Source organism: Triticum aestivum, chromosome 3A (genome assembly GCF_018294505.1).
Source record: "Triticum aestivum cultivar Chinese Spring chromosome 3A, IWGSC CS RefSeq v2.1, whole genome shotgun sequence".
In the NCBI taxonomy this organism is placed as follows: domain Eukaryota; kingdom Viridiplantae; phylum Streptophyta; class Magnoliopsida; order Poales; family Poaceae; genus Triticum; species Triticum aestivum.
The window spans coordinates 134,999,473-135,020,194 of record NC_057800.1 but is presented as its reverse complement, the minus strand read 5'-3'; the positions used below and the strand labels follow the sequence as shown (position 1 = coordinate 135,020,194).

Genomic DNA, 20,722 nt, shown 5'->3' with positions numbered 1-20,722 from the left:
GATCTGACAAACTCCTCACATAGCCCTCTTCCAACAGCATTTCAGGCATAAAGACGAGCTCAAATGAAAATGATGCAATGAGATGAAATGATGACCTCGTCGAGACGAACATTTTGATATGCTACACGCTCGAAACGGAGCCACGGATGATGAGTTATGATGCGATGAAAATGCATAAAAATTACTGGGATCTGGGGACTTAGAAGAAAGTAGACCTCTCCGAGAAAGTCAACGGGACGGGGAGATCCGGGACGGAGCGGTGCAGATCTGAGACGGGGCGTGTTTGGATGGGGAAGTGGTGGATCTGATCCATCTTCCTCGGATCCGGCGCGGGACAAGCTCCGGCGAACTCCTCGAGCTCCGGCGACGAAGGGGAGGTGGCGCGGGAGGCTGGAGGTGGCCGTACAGCGGCGTGAAGGCAAGGCGGAGGAGGAGGTCGACGTCGGCGAGCTAGGCACGGGGCGGCGCGGGCTCACCGGAAGGGCGGCGGTGCTGCGGGACTCCGGCGGAAGACGAGGGCGGCGGAGCTGCGGCGGTCGGCGGAGGAGACGCGGAGTGGCGGCGCCGGCGTACGGCGGCGGAGCGGGTCCGGCGACGGCAGGCAAAGGCGGCCGGCAGGGTTCGGGCGGGGTGCCCGCGAAGCGCGGCGATGGCAAGATGGGCCGAGAGGGCCTCGCCCGGGCCCCGGCGGGCTTCGACAGGTGGTGGGAGGCGCGGCTGAGGTGGCGCGGCGCGATTGGCGCGGGAGGCGGCGGCGGGTGACATGGCAGGCCCTCATTGGCCGGAGTGAGGTGGAGGGCGCAGCGGACATGTCCGGCTGGCGCGGAAGGAATTGTCCGGCGGCGCGCGGAGGAGGAGGTTAGGGTTTCATCTGCGTGCAAATTCCGGGAGGGACAAATATTTATAGGTAGAGGGAGCTAGGAGAGTCCAAATGAGGTGCGGTTTTCGGCCACGCGATCGTGATCGAATGACCGACATGATGGAGGAGGTCTAGGTGGGTTTTGGGCCACTTTGGAGGGGTGTTGGGCTGCAACACACACGAGGCCTTTTCGGTCCCTCGGTTAACCGTTGGAGTATCAAACGAAGTCCAAATGGCACGAAACTTGACAGGCGGTCTACCGGTAGTAAACCAAGGCCGCACACGAAAATGTTTAACACCCGCACACGAAAAGAGGTAGAAAGTGATGCCGGGTGACATAGAAGCGCCGGAATGCCAAACGGACAACGGGGAAAATGCTCGGATGCATGAGACGAACATGTATGCAAATGAAATGCACATGATGACATGATATGCAATGCATGACACACAAGCAATGACAAGGCAACAACAGCGAATAACTGGAGGACACCTGGCACATCGGTCCAGGGCGTTACATAGTGATAGCTTTTATTCTGTCCATTACTCTACTGTGTTACATTGGCAACATATTCCATGTGCTGACCCGTTCTCGTGCTGCAACGTGTCATGTTGCAGACTTTTCATACGAAGAGTAAGGTGCGCTAGGCTGTTGTCGTGCACTCAGCTATGCCGTTGGAGTTGATGGACTCACTTTATCTTCCAAACCTTCCGCTGTTATCGTAATTAGATGGCGTTAAGCCATATTTATTGTATTAAGTTCTCTCTTGAGACTATCAATGTAATAAGTGTGTGATTTCTACTCTGTTATAAATCCTTCGAAGTACTATGTATGTCAGCATTACCGATCCAGGGATGACACTTATGCACAGAGATTCAACCGTTTGAGGTTGGATCGCTACAGATTAATAAAAAAGAAAAAATAACTTATAACGAACAACAGCCCGAGCCGTCTTCCAGCCCCACGGGAAATGCTCGCACGTGAGCATCACGTCACGCCAGCTAGATCCCACTGTTGGCAGGTGAGCCCGCCACGTGCGCCACCCTCCTCTATTCTCCTTTTTCCCTCCACCCTCTCCTCCACTGTGATTTTGCTTGAACTATGTCGGTATTACCCCAAAGAGGAAGGGATGATGCAGCACAACTACAGTAGATATTTACCTCAGTGATGAAACCAAGGTTATCAAACCAGTAGGAGAATCACGCAACACTATGTAAATGCTACACTATTGCAGGATGCTGCTAACGCGACACTACGATTGGAGACCCTTCGACGAAATTGTGTGCGATGCAATAATCGCAAACGATGGTGTAAAAATCGTCAAAAATGGTGCAAAACATTTGCAATGGAGGATGCATCAAACACGGTTCAGATTTTAGTTGCGTGTGCGATGTAGGGCATACGGTTCAGTTCTATTAACTTTTAGCGATGCAGAGGAACAAAAGAAATGGGCAGCCAGATGAAGGTGTGTGCAATATACATCATACGGTTCACTCAGATGAACTGTTTGTGATTAGGCAACACAAAAGAAACAGTCAGTCAGATCAAAGGTGTACACGATATACGGCATGCGGTTCACTCGGATGAACTGTTTGTGTTGAGACAAGAGAACAGAAACGGTTCAATATAACAAGATGTGTGTGATACGCGGCAAATAGGTCTGTAATCAGAAATGTGTGTGAAGACCGATAATAACACAGACGGTTGCTGCTAATAAGACGTGTGTGTTGTGTGATGGGATTGCATACAGAACAACAACATTATATACACACTTATAAGGACATGGTTGCATAATCAAATTAAACATCCACTTACATAGGTGGCTACTACAACCATGGCATTTGCACACACCAAAGTAAACTATTACATGCATAATTACATAGGGGGCTACTACACACATGACATTTCCACACACCAATAAAGTAAACTATATATTACATGCATGATTAACTAGCATAAACGATCATCTGATCATCATCTACTTCTTGTGACGCTTGCTCTGCTTGTGGCTCGATTTGGGCTCGTCGATTTGGGTAACGAGGCACTTCCTCATGTCAACGATCCGCATGTGCATCTCGTAGCATGTGTACACGCTCTTGGTCGCGAACCTGAGGTGAGGTTCATCCAGTTGCCGCATCCAGGCCCTGTGCCAGGATAGGGGACTTGTTCTCTGGGCATCATGCTTCATCTTTTCATAGTAGGGGTCGATGATGGCCGAGGCGAGTTTGACCAGTGAGTCGCTCTTCGTGCTGCCGCAGAACCTGTAGTGGTCACGGATTTCAACAAGGTTCTTGCAGGCCAAGCCCGTAAAACCGAGCGCATTTACATCGTCGGTAGTTTCCATCGTGGCGAACTTGTAGTCGGTGCTGTTGACAATCCTGTTGAAATGGTCGCAAGGCTCTGTGGCCATGTAGTAGTGGTAGATGAGGCATGATGGTGCACGCACAACTGGGCGACGACAACCTTCTGATCTATGCCGGGACGACCGGCGGTATACTGGAGGTCGATGTCAACCACCTTGTACTTGTCTCGAGCAAGCAACTGCTCAACGTTGTTGATGTAGTCGTCCACGGCGACCGGGTCGATGGTGTAGAGCACCAAGAGATCTATCTCCCTCACGTGGGTCTCCACTCTATGCTCGCCGAACTCCATTGGAGTGCCGCTAGACATCCCCTCTCTATGTGTCGTCGTGGGTGTGCTTGTTGTGTTGTGGGGCGTGATCGAAAGGTTGAAGAGACTAAGGTTATAATGGCCGCGGGAATTAAAGGGGAAGCTGGACAACCAGGAATATCGGCAGGCCGTGATGGCAGTTCTAATTTGCAGTGTGTAACTCCATCGTGCCGCACGTAACTGCATCGTGTGGCAACGCGCGCGGCGCAACCGCATGCATATGGGGCCCCCGTCATGATCGTGCGCACGCCCAACCACTGGCAGAGCGCTCCACGATCGCCTCAACGGCGAGCAACCATATATATATATATATATATATATATATATGCATATAGCAGTTGAACACACAAAGAAAAGGTGTCCACAAGCCCAGTGCGCTGACGGACGCGAGCAGAGCGCGCCAACGGACGCGGGTAGAGCATGCCGCGGCACCTAACGGCGAGCAAAGCTTGCCGAGCGACGCGAGAAGAGGCCGGCACGGTGATAGGTGGCAAATAAGATGAATTGTGCGAGCGATGTCGGAGACATCAAGCACAAATTAGATTAGAATTGCGTGTGCGATACCTGGCATACAGTTGATCCATCCGAGCTGTTTGTGATGGAATGAGCCATGTGTGTTTCCGGCAAATGCTTGCTGGTATATAACCTTAAATTTAACCAAAAAAGTGTTAATGCATGTTACAAAAATTGTATAGTTGGAAACTATGTTCAAATACGACTCCAGCGATATAATCTTTGGCGACATGCATTCGAATTTCATTAGTTAAATCCTACTTATAAACCAGGATGGGGGTATAGTAGGTAATTAAATCGCAACCTTTTTTATTAACCGCATGTGTACGTGGCCCTTCGTCCTCCTCTCGCACGTCTTGTTACCCCGCTGCCGCAGACGGCTTACAGCGCAAGCTTGCGCAGCGCGTGGGGGCGTTCTTTTGGCCAAACGGTGGCACCAATGAATCATCGGTGAGCCTGTTCCCGTGCAACCTCGCAGGTTCCCGTGCAAGCTTCCCGCCCGACTCGATAAAATCCTCCAAAATCCCAATGCTTACCAGCCTGCTATATGAACCCTCACGGTCGGCGAGTCCTGCGTCGCATTTTCCCCTTCCTCCCTGTAGCTTATCTCGTCTGCTTCTCCCACAATCGCCAATGGCACCGGTCCGTTGTCGTCGCTCAACCACTTTGCCATCATTAGAGGACAGCTCTAGCTGGGAGGCTACACCGCGGCGGCGGTGCAATCCTCGACGTAGTGTAGTGCGTGTGGCATCCCTGTTGGGTGTGCGTGGAACACCCACCACACGCTCCGCCGCCACTACCCGTCAGCAGTTGTTGCCAGCCGTCGTTGCCGCCACACCACCGTCGAAAGCTAGGGCCATCTCCCGCTCGCCCGCCACGGCCCGAAGGTGGGAGGTGGTCGTCGTGCCCGCCGCCCCACTACCGGCCAACGTGGCCATCACCCGCTCCGGCACCACGGCCAGAAGGCGGGGGTGGTGGTCGTGGCCGCCACCCCATCGTCGGCCCCCGTGGCCGCCACCCCACCATCGACCACCGAGATCATCACCCGCACTGCCGTCGCGGCCCGAAGGTGGGAGGCGGAGGTGGAGGCCCGCATGTGCGTCAGCGACCTTGCACGTGCTACCTCTTGAGCATTGCGTTGGTTTTCCCTTGAAGAGGAAAGGGTGATGCAGTAGAGCAGCGCAAGTATTTCCCTCAGTTTTTGAGAACCAAGGTATCAATCCAGTAGGAGGCCACGCACGAGTCCCTCACACCTACACAAACAAATAAACTCCTCGCAACCAACACGGTAAAGGGGTTGTCAGTCCCTTCACGGTCACTTACAAAAGTGAGATCTGATAGATATGATAAGATAATATTTTTGGTATTTTTATAATTGAGAAATAAAGATGCAAGTAAAATAAATGGCAAAGGAAATAACTAAGTATTGGAAGATTAATATGATGGAAAATAGACCTGGGGGCCATAGGTTTCACTAGTGGCTTCTCTCGAGAGCATAAGTATTACGGTGGGTGAACAAATTATTGTTGAGCAATTGACATAATTGAGCATAGTTATGAGAATATCTAGGTATGATCATGTATATAGGGATCACGTCCAAGACAAGTAGACCGACTCCTGCCTGCATCTACTACTATTACTCTAAACATCGACCGCTATCCAGCATGCATCTAGAGTATTAAGTTCAAGAGAACAGAGTAACGCTTTAAGCAAGATGACATGATGTAGAGGGATAAACTCATGCAATATGATATAAACCCCCTCTTGTTATCCTCGATGGCAATAATACAATACGTGCCTTGCTGCCCCTACTATCAATGGGAAAGGACACCGCAAGATTGAAACCAAAGCTAAGCACTTCTCCCATTGCAAGGAAGATCAATCTAGTAGGCCAAACCAAACTGATAATTCGAACAGACTTTCAAAGATAACCAAACATACATAAAATAATTCAGAGAAGATTCAAATATTGTTCATAGATAAACTTGATCATAAACCCACAATTCATTGGTCTCAACAAACACACCGCAAAATAAGATTACATCAGATAAATTTCCACAAGAGAGGGGGAGAACTTTGTATTGAGATCCAAAAAGAGAGAAGAAGCCATCTAGCTAATAACTATGGACCCGAAGGTCTGAAGTAACTCACACTTCATCGGAGAGGCTATGGTGTTGATGTACAAGCCCTCCATGATCGATACCTCCTCCGGCGGAGCTCCAGAAAAGGCCCCAAGATGGGATCTCATGGATACAAAAAGTTACGGCGGTGGAATTAGGATTTTGGCTCCGTATCTAGTAGTTTGGGGGATGTAGGTATATATAGGTGGAAGGAGTATGTCGATGGAGCAACGTGGGCCCCACGAGGGTGGAGGGCGCGCCTGGGGGGTAGGCGCGCCCCCTACCTCGTGCCTTCCTGGTTGATGTCTTGACATAGGGTCCAAGTCATCTGGATCACATTTGTTCCGAAAACCACGTTCCCGAAGTTTTCATTCCATTTGGACTCTGTTTGATATTCTTTTTCTGCGAAACTCTGAAATAGGAAAAAAACAACAATTCTGGGCTGGGCCACCGGTTAATAGGTTAGTCCCAAAAATAATATAAAAGTGTATAATAAAGCCCAATAATGTCCAGAAGAGGATATAATATAGCATGGAACTATAAAAATTATAGATACGTTGGAGACGTATCAAGCATCCCCAAGCTTAATTCCCGCTCGTCCTCGAGTAGGTAAATGATAAAAACAAAATTTTTGATGTGGAATGCTATTTGGGATAATTTCAATGTAATTCTTCTTAATTGTGGTATGAATATTCAGATCCAAAAGATTCAAGACAAAAGTTCAATATTGACATAGAAATAATAATACTTCAAGCATACTAACTAAGAAATTATGTCTCTTCAAAATAACATGGCCAAAGAAAGCTATCCCTACAAAATCATATAGTCTGGATATGCTCCATCTTCACCACACAAAGTATTTAAATCATGCACAACCCCGATGACAAGCCAAGCAATTGTTTCATACTTTTGGTGTTCTCAAACGTTTTCAATCTTCACGCAATACATGAGCGTGAGCCATGGACATATCACTATAGGTGGAATAGAATGGTAGTTGTGGAGAAGACAAAAAAGGGGGAAGATAGTCAAACATCAACTAGGCATATCAACGGGCTATGGAGATGCCCATTAATAGATATTAATGTGAGTGAGTAGGGATTGCCATGCAACGGATGCACTAGAGCTATAAGTATATGAAAGCTCAACAAAAAGAACTAAGTGGGTGTGCATCCAACTCGCTTGCTCTCGAAGACCTAGGGCATTTTAAGGAAGCCCATCATTGGAATATACATGCCAAGTTCTATAATGAAAAATTCCCACTAGTATATGAAAGTGATAACATAGGAGACTCTCTATGAAAATCTTGGTGCTAATTTGAAGCACAAGTGTGGTAAAAGGATAGTAGCATTGTCCCTTCTCTCTTTTTCTCTCATTTTTTTATTTGGGCCTTTTCTCTCTTTTTTATGGCCTCCTTTTTTAGTCCGGAGTCTCATCCCGACTTGTGGGGGAATCATAGTCTCCATCATCCTTTCCTCACTTGGGACAATGCTCTAAAAATGATGATCATCACACTTTTTTATTTACTTACAACTCAACAACTACAACTCAATACTTAGAACAAAATATGACTATGTGAATGCCTCCGGCGGTGTACCGGAATATGCAATGAATCAAGAGTGACATGTATGAAAGAATTATGAATGGTGGCTTTGCCACGAATACAATGTCAACTACATGATCACGCAAAGCAATATGACAATGATGGAGCGTGTCATAGTAAATGGAACGGTGGTAAGTTGCATGGCAATATATCTCGGAATGGCTATGGAAATGCCATGATAGGTAGGTATGGTGGCTGTTTTGAAGAAGGTATATGGTGGGTGTATGATACTGGCGAAAGGTGCGCGGTACTAGAGAGGCTAGCAACGGTGGAAGGGTGAGAGTGCGTATGATCCATGGACTCAACATTAGTCATAAATAACTCATATACTTATTTCAAAAATCTACAAGTTGTCAAAGCAAAGTATTATGTGCATGCTCCTAGGGGGATAGATTGGTAGGAAAAGACCATCGCTCATCTCCGACCGCCACTCATAAGGAAGACAAACAATAAATAAATCATGCTCTGACTTCATCACATAACGGTTCACCATACGTGCATGCTACGGGAATCACAAACTTTAACACAAGTATTTCTGAAATTCACAACTACTCAACTAGCATGACTCTAATATCACCATCTCCATATCTCAAAACAATTATCAAGTATCAAATTTCTCATAGTATTCAACACACTCATAAGAAAATTTTATTATTAATCTTGAATGCCTAACATAATTAAAGCAATTTACCACGCCTTTTTGTAGGACTCTCAAAATAATCTAAGTGAAGCATGAGAGAACAATGGTTTCTGTAAAACAAATCCACCAATGTGCTCTAAAAGATATAAGTGAAGCACTAGATCAAAAACTATATAACTCAAAAGATATAAGTGAAGCACATAGAGTATTCTAACAATTTCCAAATCATGTGTGTCTCTCTGTGCACAGCAAGGATGATTTTGGAAAACTAACAAATAAAGACTCAAATAATACAAGATGCTCCAAGCAAAACACATATCATGTGGTAAATAAAAATATAGCTCCAAGTAAAGTTACCGATGGAAGTAGACGAAAGAGGGGATGCCTTCCGGGGCATCCCCAAGCTTTGGCTTTTAGGTGTCCTTAGATTATCTTGGGGGTGCCATGGGCATCCTCAAGCTTAGGCTATTGCCACTCCTTGTTCCATAATCCATCAAATCTTTACCCAAAACTTGAAAACTTCACAACACAAAACTTAAAGTAGAAAATCTCGTGAGCTCCGTTAGCGAAAGAAAAGAAAACACCACTTCAAGGTACTGTAATGAACTCATTCTTTATTTATATTGGTGTTAAACCTACTGTATTCCAACTTCTTTATGGTTTATAAACTATTTTACTAGCCATAGATTCATTAAAATAAGCAAACAACACACGAAAAACAGAATCTGTCAAAAAAACAGAAGAGTCTGTAGTAATCTGTAGCTAACGCAAGATCTGGAAACCCAAAAATTATAAAATAAATTGATGGACGTGAGGAATTTATCTATTAATAATCTGCAAAAAGAATTAACTAAATAGCACTTTCCAAATAAAAATTACAGCAATTCCCGTGAGCACTAAAGTTCCTGTTTTTTACAGCAAGATTAAAAAGACTTTCACCAAGTCTTCCCAACGGTTCTACTTCGCACAAACACTAATTAAACACAAAAAACACAACCAAAACAGAGGCTAGGTAAATTATTTATTACTCCCTCTGTAAACTAATATAAGAGCATTTAGATCACTATTTTAGTATTCTAAACGCTCTTATATTAGTTTACGGAGGGAGTACTAAACAGGAGAAAAAAGCAAGGAATAAAAATAAAATTGGGTTGCCTCCCAACAAGCGCTATCGTTTAACGCCCCTAGCTAGGCATAAAAGCGAAGATAGATCTAGGTATCTTTAGTTGGTAATTCTTTAATGAGACATCTATCACCTTTAGGTGTTTCTTTCCTTTTATCAATAATCAAACTTCTAGGCACAAAATCAAAAAATCATTAGTAGCAAATGGTTCCTTAGTGATAGCAAAAAGATTAGGATGAATACTTATAGATTTGAGATCCGCAGTTTCTTTGCTAGAGGATTCACCCTTATTTTTAGGAACATACATAAGCTTGGCAATTTTAGTTGGAGGACTTGGAGTATTCTTTACGGAAGAAAAAGCGGTTCCCATGTTGGTAATGATACACTCAAGTTTATCGATTCTAGTGGAATCATGATTTATTCTTTCATTAACTATGGGTTCCTTCTCCTTAATATTTTTCAATGTGACTCCTACTTTAGATCCATATTGAGTAATTTGGTTGTGGATCTTTTTATCAAAAATTTCAATTAACTCTACGGTAGCAACTTTATTTTCAATAATTTTAAGTTTTTTGCATTACATTCTCCAAAGTTAACATAGTTCCATTAACCAAAAGAGGGGGTGAGCCAAACAATTCTATCATAACATATAGGAATCAAAAGTGTGGCTACCCAAGAAATTCCCTCCGGTAATGGTATCAAGGACATATCTGTGCCAAGGAATAGCACCTACATAAAAATTGCAGAGAAGAATAGAAGTAGATTGCTTCCTGGTATATCTATTTTGAGCATTGCAAATTCTATACCAAGCGTCTTTTAGGTTTTCTCCTTCCCTTTGCTTAAAATTAAGAACTTCATTTTTGGGAGACAACGGAGAAGATAGGGAACTAGCCATAATGACAAGCAAGCAAACCAACACACAAGCAGACAAGAGACGGGCAAAAAAGAGGCAAATAGAGAAAGAGGAGGAGGACGGAGAGAGAGAGGGCAAATAAAACGACAAGGGTGAAGTGGGGGGAGAAGAAAATGAGAGGCAAATGGCAAATAATGTAATGCGCGAGATAAGGGCTTGTGATGGGTACTTGGTATGTTGACTTTTGCGTAGACTCCCCGGCAACGGTGCCAGAAATGGCTCGTTGTCGGCAGTCCAAATCTTGACTTGACCTTGCGTAAGCCTCCCCGGCAACGGCGCCAGAAATCCTTCTTGCTACCTCTTGAACACTGCGTTGGTTTTCCCTTGAAGAGGAAAGGGTGATGCAGCAGAGCAGTGTAAGTATTTGCCTCAGTTTTTGAGAACCAAGGTATCAATCCAGAAGGAGGCCATGCACGAGTCCCTCGCACCTACACAAACAAATAAACTCCTCGCAAGCAATGCGATAAAGGGGTTGTCAGTCCCTTCACGGTCAGTTCGAAAGTGAGATCTGATAGATATGATAAGATACTATTTTTGGTATTTTTATGATAAAGAGAAATAAAGATGCAAGTAAAATAAATGGCAAAGGAAATAACTAAGTATTGGAAGATTAATATGATGGAAAATAGACCCCGGGGCCATAAGTTTCACTAGTGGCTTCCCTCGAGAGCATAAGTATTACAGTGGGTGACCAAATTACTGTTAAGCAATTGACAGAATTGAGCATAGTTATGAGAATATCTAGGTATGATCATGTATATAGGCATCACGTCCAAGACAAGTAGACCGATGCGGTAAAATCCTCCAAAATCCCAATGCTTACCGGCCTGCTATATGAACCCTCACGGTCGGTGAGTCCTGCGTCGCATTTTCCTCTTCCTCCCTATAGCTTATCTCGTCTGCTTCTCCCACAATCGCCAATGGCACCGATCCATTGTCGTTGCTCAACCACTTCGCCGTCATTAGAGGACAGCTCCTGCTGGGAGGCTACACCGCGGCGGCAGCGCAATCCTCGGCGTAGTGTAGTGCACGTGGCAACCCTGTTGGGTGTGCGCGGAACACCCACCACACGCTCCGCCGCCACTACCCGTCGGCAGCTGTTGCCAGCCGCCGTTGCCGCCACACCACCGTCGAAAGCCAGGGCCATCTACCGCTCCCCCGCCACGGCCCGAAGGCGGGAGGTGGCCGTCTTGCCCGCCACCCCACTACCGTCCACCGTGGCCATCACCCGCTCCGCCATTGTGGCCCGAAGGCGGGAGGTGGTGGACGTGGCCGCCACCTAATCGTCGGCCGCCGTGGCTTCCACCCCACCGTCGACCATCGGGATCATCACCCGCACTGCCGTTGTAGCCCGAAGGTGGGAGGCAGAGGTGGAGGCCCGCACGTGCGTCCGTGACCTTGCACATGCTACCTCTTGAGCACTGCGTTGGTTTTCCCTTGAAGAGGAAAGGGTGATGCAGCAGAGCAGCGTAAGTATTTCCCTCAGTTTTTGAGAACCAAGGTATCAATCCTATAGGAGGCCACGCACGAGTCCCTCGCACCTACACAAACAAATAAACTCCTCATAACCAACGTGATAAAGGGGTTGGCAGTCCCTTCACGGTCACTTACGAAAGTGAGATCTGATAGATATGATAAGATAATATTTTTGGTATATTTATGATAAAGAGAAATAAAGATGCAAGTAAAATAAATGGCAAATGAAATAACTAAGTATTGGAAGATTAATATGATGGAAAATAGACCCGGGGACCATAGGTTTCACTAGAGGCTTCTCTCGAGAGCATAAGTATTACGGTGGGTGAACAAATTATTGTTGAGCAATTGACAGAATTGAGCATAGTTATGAGAATATCTAGGTATGATCATGTATATAGGCATCACGTCCAAGACAAGTAGACCGACTCCTGCCTGCATCTACTACTATTACTCCACACATCGACCTCTATCCAGCATGCATCTAGAGTATTAAGTTCAAGATAACAGAGTGACACTTTAAGCAAGATGACATGATGTAGAGGGATAAACTCATGCAATATGATATAAACCCCATCTTGTTATCCTCGATGGCAACAATACAATACGTGCCTTACTGCCCCTACTTTCACTTGGAAAGGACACCACAAGATTGAACCCAAAGCTAAGAACTTCTCCCATTGCAAGAAAGATCAATCTAGTAGGCCAAACCAAACTGATAATTCGAATAGACTTTCAAAGATAACCAATCATACATAAAAGAATTCAGAGAAGATTCAAATATTACTCATAGATAAACTTGATCATAAACCCACAATTCATCGATCTCAACAAACACACCGCAAAAGAAGATTACATCGAATAGATCTCCACAAGAGAGGGGGAGAACTTTGTATTGAGATCCAAAAAGAGAGAAGAAGCCATCTAGCTAATAACTATGGACCCGAAGGTCTGAAGTAAACTACTCACACTTCATGGAGAGGCTATGGTGTTGATGTAGAAGCCCTCCGTGATCAATACCCCCTCCGACGGAGCTCCGGAAAAGGCCCCAAGATGGGATCTCGTGGATACAGAAAGTTATGGCGGTGGAATTAGGGTTTTGGCTCCGTATCTGGTAGTTTGGGGGTACGTAGGTATGTATAGGAGGAAGGAGTATGTCGGTGGAGCAACATGGACCCAACGAGGGTGGAGGGCGCGCCTGGGTGGAGGGGGTAGGCGCGCCCCCTACCTCATGCCTTCCTGGTTGATGTCTTGCCGTAGGGTTCAAGTCCTATGGATCACGTTTGTTCCGAAAATCATGTTCCCGAAGGTTTCATTCCGTTTGGACTCCGTTTGATATTCTTTTTCTGCGAAACTCTGAAATAGGCAAAAAACAACAATTCTGGGATGGGCCTCCGGTTAATAGGTTAGTCCCAAAAATAATATAAAAGTGTATAATAAAGCCCAATAATGTCCAAAACAGGATATAATATAGGATGTAACAATCAAAAATTATATATACGTTGGAGAAGTATCAGCATGCTACATCGAGTTCCTACAGGAGGAGGAGGAGCGCCTCATCAAGCACGCAAAGAGCCTTACCGCCGCCGTGACCGCAGCACACACTGACGCAAAGGCGAGGAATCAGGAGATCTACCAACATTCCGGCCGCTTCGAGAGGGATCGTTTAGAACGGCAGTGGGCGTTTGAGCTGGCGAGCGTTGCTGAACGTGCAGCAGCGACAGGCAGCGTATTGCATTTGTCTAGCTCGTCGGTAGGCTCCTCCTTCTCTACCTCTTATTGAGCGCTCGGCAGTGGAGAGGCTACCGGAAGTAGCACAAAGCCCCTCCGTAGTAGTAGTATTTATGGGCTATTTTGTTCAGTTCATCTGACTATAGATGTGTGCTGGAACTGTACATCATACTTAAAATTAGCTAGTATATATAGTTGAACTAGCTATTTCAGTACGTGGTTGGCAACAATTGGGGAAAAGTTTGGTCCGTTCTGTTGTCGAGTTGAACTGTTTCTATAAAATAAGAATGCATTCTTAATCTATGAATGGAATCTATGCTTAATTACTGAATTTTAGTTGCAACAATTAGATAGTGCTAGTGATTTTTAGCTGCATATTTTGACAAATCACAATGTTACAAGGATTGACAAATGGCAATGTTACTAGATCAAAAAATGTCAATCTTTCCAGTTTGACAAATGGCAACATACCCAATATGACAGATGCAAATCTTACCAAATTGTTTGTACGTGGTTACACACGGGTCATCCAAAACAACCGTTTGCGTTGAAGGGATGCACAAATCCTACGCTGCGAATTTTCCTTCGACTTAAGGGGGAAGACCATAGCTCTAACTTTGCATACGGGTGTTCTATCTAAAATGTTTGCGATCAAGAGCTGTAGAAATCCTGCTCGGCACATTTTCTCTTGGCTTCCTAGGGAAGTTTTCGGTTTGCATACGGGTGTTCTAATTAAAACGTTTGCGATCAAGAGCTGCACAAATCCTACGTGGGGTACAACTCACATGCTTCCCGGTGAGCCTACGCGGTGTATAGCTCGCACGCTTCCCGGTGAGCCTCCGCATTGGAGTACAACTCTTACGCCTCCTGTTTAGTCAAGCACTCAAGCACCTATCTGCACGGCACCTCCTAGCCATTAAAAGAGTGATGCAAGGTGTCACGTGAATGGTTAACAGAACACACACAATTTACATGCACTAGAGCATGTGCATGTAGTTCAAATTTGAATTATGCACATAAAATGCCTAGAAAACCCAATTAATGTATAAAATGTCCAAACGAACCCCAAAAAAATCCAAAATTAAACAAAACACTCATGTTTTTCTATGTTGACATTAGAAAAAAAATTGAAAGCAATAAGAGGCAACGGATATCATTTCGTCCCCAAAGGTGGCACGTTCAATATTGAAACCATCACGCTTTTTGTGAGAAGCTCTGGTTTGTGAGACGCTTATACCCAAACCTGCCCCACATGGGACAATTTTTTACCACGGCATGTTGATGCTGTTCTATGATAGCATGCCAAGTTTCATGAATTTCAGACGAGTTTTGGATTTACTAAAATTTAAAAACCACGTATCTCAATGTTTGCGGCCAAGTGACGATGGCAGGGTGTTCAAAATTCATTCCCATTTCTTGCATGGGACCTAAGCATGCAACCAAGGACACAAATTTGATCTTTCAACCAGTTTATATGCACTGGAGCATGTGCGTGTAGTTCCAATTTGAATTATGCACCTGAAATGCCTACATAACCAAGTTAATTCCTATTCAGAGACAAGCAGTAGTTTCTTTAGTGATCGAACATCGTGGTCTAGTCCAGCAGCCTCTTTTCGATCCAAGAGTCGCACGAGAAGAAAGCTTCCAGTTAGCTTCAGGTAGTGTTAGTTAAATAGAACGGGAACCTCGTAACTATGCGAATTAGAGAAATTTACATGATTTCTCATTCCATTCTCGAGGAGCTGGATGAGAAGAAACTCTCATGTCCAGTTTTGCAGTAGAGATGGAACTAAGAAAGAGAACCATCGACTATAAGCCCAAAATAACTAGATTTCGCCGTTGACCAATCCTTCCTAATTCACATTTTTGTTGAAAAAAATTTCTTTTGTAATTCCTCGCATAAGGACTTCGACAATATCAGGTCCCCACCTACGCGAACGGGGACCCATGCGAACTGAGTTATGACAAAGTTGAACAAGCTTGCCCCAACGCGGCAGACGACACTTAGAAAGAGCCGCTAAACGATCGGACCAGACAGGTGCAGGTAGCTCGACTGCGTTACCCGTGATTGAAACACAAGCTGGAGACGCCTACCTACAATCCTTCCTTGGTGCCCCATTCCTATCTTCTTTTCCAGATCCTTTTTTACATTGAGCAGGGCCTTTATCTCACTATGATATCAAAGTAGGTGGATTGGTCTGTGGTGCTCACTAAACCTGCTATTGGATGGGATCAGACAGAGGACCAATGTCCGTCTAGCCCGAGGAAACCTTTGCACGCCTCCGTTACCTTTTGGGACGCCTGCACCCCATAGAAATTGTCTACCTGAGACTGTCCCTTGGCCCGCGGGGCCAGCATTCGTCTTCGGCTTACAGTAGCATTTGCAGCTCTATTGGAAATCGGCCCGCGCGACGGGCTATTAGCTTAGTGGTAGAGCGCCTTATTCAATCAATAATCAAGAATAATTAGGATTTCTAAAAAATAAAAAATGCTTGTTTTTACCCTGGAAATATTGGGTACCATAAGGCCTATTTTCTTAAAGGAATCTGCCTTTAAATGCGTTCCTGAGTTAAAAGAAAAGATAGGAAATCTTGCTTTTCAGAGTTATCGTCCCGATTAAAAAAACATTCTTGGCCGCGGTAAGACGGGGTGGGGGGGCAAGTGTTCTTCGGAATGACTGGGCTTAAAGGGCACGTACGCGAGATCTCACATGTCCTGCTTAAGCGAAAATGTAGTTGTGGAAGTAGTCCTACCCCTTTTGAATCAATAAGGTATTGACTGGTTGTTTTCACCTTTCGAACGAAGGCCACTACTATGGAAACTCGAAAATGATCCTTCTGATTCTCAAAGAATGAGGGGCAAGGGGATTGATACCGAGAAAGATTTCTTCTTATTATAAGACGTAGAACATCGATAGAGAAAAAAAAGCCGACTATCAGATTTGAACCGATGACCCTCGCATTACAAATGCGATGCTCTAACCTCTGAGCTAAGTGGGCTTACATAACGGAAATAGTGTAACAAATAGAAATAGGTATATTATAGGAAATCCGTAAAATCTCAGATATTAAGCTCTTTAATGGAACTTTCGTTTTAGCTGGTCGTGACCAAGAAACCACCGGCTTTGCTTGGTGGGCTGGGAATGCCAGACTTATCAATTTGTCCGGTAAACTTCTTGGAGCTCATGTAGCCCATGACGGATTAATCATAGATATATCTTCTAAAACTTTTTCAAATCCAAAAGTTCAGTACCTTCCTACAAATTAGTGAATTAGGAGAGGGGCTCTTTTGTTATAAAAATGTCCAAACTAACCCCGAAAAATTCCAAAATTAAACACAACACTCATGTTGTTCTATGTTGACACTAGAAATTTTTTTAAAGCAATAAGAGGCAACAGATATCGTTTTGTCCCCAAAGGTGGCACGTTCCCTACCGAAACCATCTCGCTTGTTGTGAGAAGCTCTGGTTTGTGAGACGCTTATACCCAAACCTGCCCCAAATGGGACAAAAAATTTACCACGACATGTTGATGCCGCTCCATGATAGCATGCCAAGTGTCATGAATTTCAGACGAGTTTTGCATTTACTATAATTTAAAAACCAGGTATCTCAATGTTTGCGGCCGAGTGACAGTGGCAGGGTGTTTGAAATTCATTCCCATTTCTTGCATGGGACCTAAGCATGGAACCAAGGACACAAATTTGATTTTTTTCTCAACCAGTTTATATGCACTGGAACATGTGCATGAAGTTCAAATTTGAATTATGCACCTGAAATGCCTACAAAACCAAGTTAATGTATAAAAATGTCCAAACAAACCCCAAAAAAATTCCAAAATTAAACACAACACTCATGTTGTTCTATATTGACACTAGAAATTTTTTTGAAAGCAATAAGAGGCGACAGATATCATTTCGTCCCCAAAGGTGGCACGTTCCGTACCGAAACCATCTCGCTTGTTGTGAGAAGCTCTGGTTTGTGAGACGCTTATACCCAAACCTGCCCCAAATGGGACAAAAACTTTACCACGACATGTTGATGCCGCACCATGATAGCATGCCAAGTTTCATGCATTTCAGATGAGTTTTGGATTTACTAGAATTTAAAAACCAGGTATCTCAATGTTTGCGGCCAAGTGACAGTGGCAGGGTGTTTGAAATTCATTCCCATTTCTTGCATGGGACCAAAGCATGCAACCAAGGACACGGATTTGATTTTTCAACCAGTTTATATGCACTGGAGCATGTGGATGTAGTACAAATTTGAATTATGCACCTGAAATGCTTACAAAACCAAGTTAATGTATAAAAATGTCCAAACGAACCCCAAAAAATTCAAAAATTAAACACAATACTCATGTTCTTCTATGTTGGCACAAGAAATTTTTTGAAAGCAATAAGAGGAAACAGATATTGTTTCGTCCCCAAAGGTGGCATGTTCCGTACCGAAACCATCACGCTTGTTGTGAGAAGCTCTGGTTTGTGAGACGCTTATACCCAAACATGCCCCAAATGGGACAAAATATTTACCACAACATGCTGATGCTAATCCATGATAGCATGCCAAGTTTCATGAATTTCAGACAAGTTTTGGATTTACTAGAATTTAAAAACTAGGTATCTCAATGTTTGCGACCGAGTGACGGTGGCAGGGTGTTTGACATTCATTTTCTTGCATGGGACCTAAGCATGGAACCAAGGACACATATTTGATTTTTCAACCAGTTTATATGCACCAGAGCATGTGCACGTAGTTCAAATTTGAATTATGCACCTGAAATGCCTACAAAACCCAGTTAATGTATAAAAATGTCCAAACGAACCCCAAAAAAAATCCAAAATTGAACACAACACTCCTATTGTTCTATGTTGACACTAGAATATTTTTGGAAGCAATAAGAGGCAATGGATATCGTTTCGTCCCCAAAAGTGGCATGGTCCCTACCTAAACCATCATGCTTGTTGTCAAAAGCTCTGGTTAGGGAGAAGCTTATACCCAAACCTGCCCCAAATGGGACAAAATTTTTACCACGGCATGTTGATGCTGCTCCATGATAGCACGCCAAGTTTCATGAATTTCAGACGAGTTTTGGATTTACTAGAATTTAAAAACCAGGTATCTCAATGTTTGCGGCTGAGTGACGATGGCAGGGTGTTTGAAATTCATTCCCATTTCTTGCATGGGACCTAAGCATGGAACAAAGGATATTTGATTTTTCAACCAGTTTATATGCACCGGAGCATGTGCATGTTGGGGAATGCAGTATTTCAAAAATTTGCCTATGATCATGCAAGATCTATCTAGGAGATGCATAGCAACGAGAGGGGAGAGTGTGTCTACATACCCTCATAGACCGAAAGCGGAAGCATTTAATAACACGGTTGATGTAGTCGAATGTCTTCGCGATCCAACCGATCCAAGTACCGAATGCACGGCACATCCATGATCAGCACACATTCATCTCGATGATGTCCCTTGATCTCTTGATCCAGTTGAGGCCGAGGGAGAGTTCCGTCAGCACGACGGCGTGGCGACGGTGATGATGTAGTTACCGACCCAGGCTTTGCTAAGCTCTACAACGATATGACTGAGGTGTGTAACTGTGGAGGGGGCACCGCACATGGCTAAAAGATCAACTTGTGTGTTCTAGGGTACCCCCCTCCCCACGTATATAAAGGAGAGAGGAGGGGAGGGCCGGACGGCCCCTAGGGCGTGCCCAAGAGGGGAGTCCTACTAGGACTCCTAGTCCTAGTAGGATTCCACCGAAAGGGAGAGGGGGGAAGGAAGGAGAGGGAGTAGGAAATGGGGCCGCTGCCCCCCTTCCCTTGTCTAATTTGGACTGCAAGGGGGGGCGTGCGGCCTGCCCTGGCTGCCCTCCTCTCTCTCCAATAAGGCCCATGGTGGCCCATTAGTTCCCCGGGGGGGTTCTGGTAACCTCTCCAGCACTCTATTTTTACCCGAAACTATCCGAAACACTTCCGATGTATGAATAACATGGTCCAATATATCAATCTTTATGTATCAACCATTTCGAGACTCCTCGTCATGTCTCATAATACAAATCGTCATCGAACGTTAAGTGTGCAGGCTCTATGGGTTCGAGAACTATCTAGACATGACCAAGACACATCTCCGGTCAATAACCAATAGCGGAACCTGGATGCTCATATTGGCTCCTACATATTCTATGAAGATCTTTATAGGTCAAACCGCATAACAACATACGTTGTTCCCTTTGTCATCAGTATGTTACTTGCCCAATATTCGATCGTCGATATCATCATACCTAGTTCAATCTCGTCACCGACAAGTTTCTTTACTCGTTCCGTAATGCATCATCTTGTGGTTAACTCATGAGACACATTGCTTGCAAGGCTCATAGTGATGTGCATTACCGAGAGGGCCCAAAGATACATCTCCGATACATGGAGTGACAAATCCTAATCTCGATCTATGCCAACTCAACAAACACCATCGAAGACACCTGTAGAGCATGTTTATAATCACCCAGTTACGCTGTGACGTTTGATAGCACACAAGGTGTTCCTCCGGTATTCGAGAGTTGCATAATCTCATAGTCTGAGGAACATGTATAAGTCATGAAGAAAGCAATAGTAGAAAAACTCACATCATTCTCTAATGATGTGATCCCATTCATCAAATGACAACGCATGTCTATGGCTAGGAAACTTAACCATCTTTGATTATTGAGCTAGTCAAGTAGAGGCATACTAGGGACACTCTATTTGTCTATGTATCCACACATGTACCAAGTTTCTGGTTAATACAATTCTAGCATGAATAATAAACATTTGTCATGATATAAGGAAATATAAATAACAACTTTATTATTGCCTCTAGGGCATATTTCCTTTAGTCTCCCACTTGCACTAGAGTCAATAATCTAGATTACAAAATGATTCTAACACCCTTGGAGTCTTGGTGCTGATCATGTTTTGCTCATGAGAGAGGCTTAGTCAATGGGTCTGCAACATTCAGATCTGTATGTATCTTGAAAATCTCTATGTCTCCCTCTGTGACTTGATTGCGGATGGAGTTGAAGCGTCTCTTGATGTGC

The 20,722-nt window shown here is 44.5% G+C and overlaps 1 non-coding gene across 1 annotated transcript; it reads right to left on the bottom strand.

The window, feature by feature from the left end:
- Window positions 1–16,569: 16,569 nt before the first annotated feature.
- TRNAT-UGU (transfer RNA threonine (anticodon UGU)) lies at window positions 16,570–16,642 on the bottom strand. Its single transcript has one exon. It is a non-coding gene; the product is annotated as a tRNA-Thr (tRNA).
- Between the last annotated feature and the right edge of the window lie 4,080 nt (window positions 16,643–20,722).